The following is a 5,825-nucleotide window of genomic DNA, read 5'->3' on the forward strand; positions in this document are numbered from 1 at the left end:
ACACACAGTAGCGCGGCTCTGTTGCTGCCAGCCTCGAACTGATTTCGCAGCGATGGAGTAGTAAAGAAAAGAAAGTGAAGAATGAAAATGAAAATGAATGATCGTGTCAGTGGTAGATTCGGTACCTGCCTTAATAGACGATTTTCGTAAATAACACCGTCGGGTTTGTATAGGTTGTGCAAGCGTGAATATCCTTGCCAAAATTTTGGAGGGGCCAATCGCTAGCAAAGGAGTGCGTCGGAAACCCCATCGCTAGTGATTGGCCCCTGCAATGTTTGGCCGAGGCTTTGCAAGAAAAGGTCACTCTCCCACAACCCATACAAACCCGACAGAGTTATTTTCGGAATTCGTCTGCTCCTCGCACATGACCAGCAAAATCCAGTCAGAAGTAATCTGTAAAAAAGTAAATTTTAAGGGGCTTATTGTCCGTCAGGTCTTAATTGCCTATTATTGGACATGAATTGGTTTATACGATTCGAGTTTTTACGCCCTCACGGCTTTTGATGTATGCGTGTTTAGGTGGTATCAGCCATCTGCACTTATGGTAGAATGACCAAGATCTTTAACGTGCCATTGTGGTGACACGGGGGTGGGAGATGGATACCGTCTCTGGGTCTGCACATAAAGTTGACCCGTGTCCGTCCCGGCCCGGATTCGAACCAGCGACCTTTCGATCACAAGTCCAGTGCTCTACCACCTGAGCTACCCGGGCCCCAAGTAATCTGTTGACGAGTGTGCACTTCTTGTAAGCAGCTGATCACAAGACATTCTTTAATCATCAAGTATTTCAAGCTTTTCGATCATCTGACAGTGTTCAATTGCTGATTAGACAGATTTTTAAAGTTGTAGGCTAATACACTAAATATGCGTAGGGAGCGGGGAATAACCTTTCGTCTTCATAATTTTTCAAAGCATTTTCCATGTCGACCATAATTTTACATAACACACACACACACACACACACACACACACACACACACACACACACACACACACACACACACACACACGGCACACACACACACACACACACACACACACACACAAACACACACACACACACACATACATACATACAACCACTTGAAATGTTAATTGTGTTTCAGTAGCAGCTGCTAACGCATGAAATTTTTGAAAACACTCCATTCTTTTCATTATTTCCCTGTCCACACAACTTGTCTTTGGTTGGTACTTTATGTCATAGAAAATGTTCCAGTGGTCTGGATATAAATGTCTGAATAATTCGTGCGGTAATTACCATGTCCAGACGTCATTAACGCTGTAATTGAGATAAAATACATGACAAGTAGTATTGTCCCAGACGCGAAACCGACTGGCACCCACTTAACAGTGACACAAGTTATACGTTGTAACATCCTCTTAATGTATCTCAGTACTTTATGAGAATGAGACAGAGAGAGAGAGAGAGAGAGAGAGAGAGAGAGAGAGAGAGAGAGAGAGAGAGAGAGGTGAGAGAGAGAGAGTGGAGAGAGAGAGTGGAGAGAGAGTGGAAAGAGGGAGAGAGTGGAGAGAGAGAGAGAGTGGAGAGAGAGAGCAAGAGAGAGAGAGAGTGGAGAGAAAGAGAGGAGGGAGGGAGAGAGAGGTAGAGAGAGAAATAGAGAGAGAGAGAGAGAGAGAGAGAGAGAGAGAGAGAGAGAGAGAGAGATTGATGTTAATGTGCAAATAATGTGTGCGTTAGATACCCTGTCCAGACGCCATAACTGCTGTAAGTGAGATTAACTGCGCAACAAGTACTTATACTGCGCCAGACCCGAAACTAAGAGAGAGAGAGAGAGAGAGAGAGAGAGAGAGAGAGAGAGAGAGAGAGAGACAGAGACAGAGACAGAGACAGAGAGACAGACAGACAGACAGAGAGAGAGAGAGAGAGACAGACAGACAGACAGACAGACAGAGAGAGACAGAGAGAGACAGAGAGAGACAGACAGACAGACAGACAGAAGGACAGACAGACAGACAGACAGACGGGAAGGAAGAAAAGAAGCAAGAGACAGATTGAGATGCAGAGGAATATCAGTTCTTAGTCAGATTCTTCAAAATTAGATTAGAATGCTCAAAATGAAAATGTGTTAAAAGCTTACTATCGTAAATTCGTCCGATGAATAACTCGCAGCTGAACTGAGGTCATGTTGCTCGTGCTCGACACTGATTATATCATGATAGCAGAAATAATTAACACTTGAATACCTTAGATTGTCAGAATACCTCGCACATGCCAAACAAAGTCATTAGGAGAAGAAATGCGATTTTATGACATCCATTAACTCTAAATAATTAGTGCGCGATGCATCTCACGCGTTTTCCTGTAATGCCACCCGTCTACGTAACAGCCCGAACTCCCACAAACAGCGTATCCATTACAAGACAAAAAGGTTAACACCGCGAATACACTTTCACAGGCCTAATTAAATGTGAGACCTCGCATCCGCGGACGCAACGTGGTTTTAAGCTACTCTCCAGATAAGTGTAAATATCATTATTTCCGAAACTGATATCATTGTGCAAATGTCGCAGCTGACGCGCATGAAGCTTTGGTCAGCCTGTCGCAGATGTGAAATCTGTAAAAGTGATATTTTACCTAAAAGTTTTAGTGTGGCATGCGAGAAAAAATGTGTTTATCCTACATACGTGAGAGAGACACCCGTGAGATAATAATCGTTCAAATCACACGTGTGTATATCATGTAAATGAGGTCATGTCAAGCAAGTCTGGCAGGGACCTGATTTTCCACTGCCTATGATGCCAAAGTCACCGAGGCAAACGTCATTATAGAAACAAAAATTGCGCTCGCTAATTACCCTCGATGAATCTTTAGAACTAACACGTCACGCCACACTTTCAAAGTGACGTTTCTTTGCTTTGACGTAATAGATTGCACGAGGCTTTAGAAGAGATCGAGATTCCAAAACAAAGCGTCTTCAATTTAGCTGCCTCGAATGCAGGTCATTTTCAGTCAAATACACGTAAGTACAGTATGTAGAATAAACAGAATACTACATGGCTTGCTGTGCCGTACCAGATTTACACTCGTTGCTTTTTCAAATAGTGAACAGCTCGCTTTCGCTCGCAGTTCAATATTAAAAAAAAAAACACTCGTGTAAATCTGGTACGACACAGCAAGCCATGTAGTATTCTCTATATCCTACATACTGTACTTACGTGTATTTTACTCAAAACGACCCGCAGTCGAGGCGTCCAAATTGAAGACGCTTCTTTTGGAACCTCGATCTCTTCCAAAAGCCTCGTGCAATCTTTGACGTGAAAGCAAAGAAACCTCACTCTAGAAAGTATAGAGTGACGTGTAGGCCAAAGTTCTAACAAATCCTTTCAGGTGAAACAGCAGGGGCAAAAGTGTTTCCATAATGACGTTTGTCTCAGTGACCTGGCAGATGTCATAAGCAGTGGAAAAGCAGGTCCCTGCCAGACTAGTTTGACAAGACCTCATTTACTAGATATACACACGTGTGGTTTGAACGATATTGGTATCTCATGAGTGATCTCTCTCACGTATGTAGGATAACATATATGTTTGCCAGTTGCATACGGTCTGATTTGACTCATCCCGACTCGATTGAAATAATTAAGCAGTACCGTCGGGTTGGTCATATCAGTGCACACTGTACTATTACAAAGAGTATGCTGTGTGTTTCGTGCTTAACCCTTTGCATCTAGCACACACAGATTTCATCTCCCATGCAGTTTTCAGGGCATGGGAAGTAACTCCGTCAATTTCAAACTTTTAACACATGTACAAAAGAAATCACAGCGAAAAACAAGAAATTTAGGTTATTGGAACGTTTCATTATTGACAAAACAGAACGTTATATTTAAATGTAACGTTTTGTTTTGACAATAACTAAACGTTCCAAAAACGCACATTTCTTGTTTCTTGATTTTTTTTTTTAATTCTGAATTTTGGAACGTTAGCAGTCTATCTGGGTTTTTTTTATTTTTGAAATCACAGCAAGTTTGGCAAAACTGTAAACTGGGGTGAGCCGTGCGTGTCTCTCACACCTTAGGAAAACAAGAAATCGACAAACCGAGTAACACAAACTCAATCACTCCGTCACACATACACACACACAGTAAGCATAGGTGACACGGTGCAAGAGTGCGAGACACTAGATCTAGATCTGTCTATCTGTAGCCTACTTACGGGGACACGACTGCCAGATGGCCATATCGACACTGCGCTTTCGACAGCGCTTCCTAGCGCAGACACTGGAAACACGCTGTGCAGATTAACCTGTAGGAAATCTCCTTTGGTATCTTCTTTATCTATTTTTCTGGAGCTACGAAACCGAACAATGTGAAATCGTCTTCTTCGAATCGGCGAACTGCAGCTCGGTGATAACTGTATCTATACCACAATCCTTCACGCGATCTGACCTAACCTTGACCCCTGACCTGGTCTACATACCACACACGACACAAACCAGTCACCTGTTTTTACCCCCCCCCCCCCCCCCAAAAAAAAAAAAAAAACGTTTTCTTTGAATACACACTTTTACTACATACGTGCCGGCGAAATGTTGATCATTGCTTCAATACTTTGAAGCTGTTGCTTGAATCATAACCAGGTAAAATTAGTATTTCGGTGTTCAGTCAAATGTTAAAGTTTCTACCACAGACATACATACATACGCACGCACGCACGCACGCACGCACGCACGCACGCACGCACAGACAGACAAAAGTTAGCATCGCATAGGCTACACTTACGAGAGCCAACAAGACAGCTCTGGGCCATGAGTGAAATGCGTTGGAAACTGTTTCAGAAAAATGTCTGAGTAAATGGAAAACCGTAGACATTTAATAAACAGTCTTTGAATTTGTTACGTTTCGAAAAACGAAATTGGTCACTTTGAAATTGCGCGTTACTTTGCTTGTCGAGCAGAGGAGACAATTCATGCGTAGGGACCTATCCGATCCGTCAGAGGTATAATCACATCTGTATTTGTTGAAACTTTATATCATCTCATTTCTGTGGAACAAGATAGTCCAGACGTCGTAATAACAGAGGCATTCTGCAGACTGGAGAAAGACTGATCATTTGCCCTGTCAATTTTTTTTTTAATAAAAAACGGACTGACGTCATGGCGTTGTGCGTCAATTATATATGCGCAAAAACTAAAATTTAAGGACGCCGGCCATATGATTGCAAAAAGGAACTGTTAGATTTAACGTTAAAGCGTACGTCCATGCGTGCGTGCGTGCGTGCGTGCGTTCGCGTGTGTGTGTGTGGGTTGTCTTGTTGGTCAGTTCTGAGGCAACTGAAGTGAAATTTAACTTTAACAAAGCGTAAATGATTGTTGCATCAACCACCTTCCTAAATTATAATAAACAAGCGTTTCGAGGAAGAACACAAACGATTCTCTTTTCCTTCGGCAGAGGCACCATCTATCTCCTATGTATACGCGATCATGTTCACCCCTACGTATCTATCCACATTTGATATGGGATAACTAGGCCAAAAAAAAGAGGTCTGTTTACGGTAACATAGGCCAAAAAAATAGGGTCGGTAGGTCGGGATTTTTTTTTTTTTTTCCAAAAAACCATATTTTTACGTTATTTTGCCAAAAAAACAAGATTTTTTTTTCCCAAATGCCAAAAAAAAGTCTAGGGTCGCGCGAAAAAACTAGGGTCGGTCGGGTTACCGTAAACAGACCTATTTTTTTTTTGGGGGGGGGGGGGCCTTAGGAGACTGCTTTGACCTGGACACAGACACACACATCTACAGCCTAACTGGTTTCTGCGCAGAATGGGATTTCTTGCTGAAATAATTCTTTAAAGGGACCCGACCAGTG

This window comes from Littorina saxatilis, linkage group LG10 (genome assembly GCF_037325665.1).
Source record: "Littorina saxatilis isolate snail1 linkage group LG10, US_GU_Lsax_2.0, whole genome shotgun sequence".
In the NCBI taxonomy this organism is placed as follows: Eukaryota; Metazoa; Mollusca; class Gastropoda; order Littorinimorpha; family Littorinidae; genus Littorina; species Littorina saxatilis.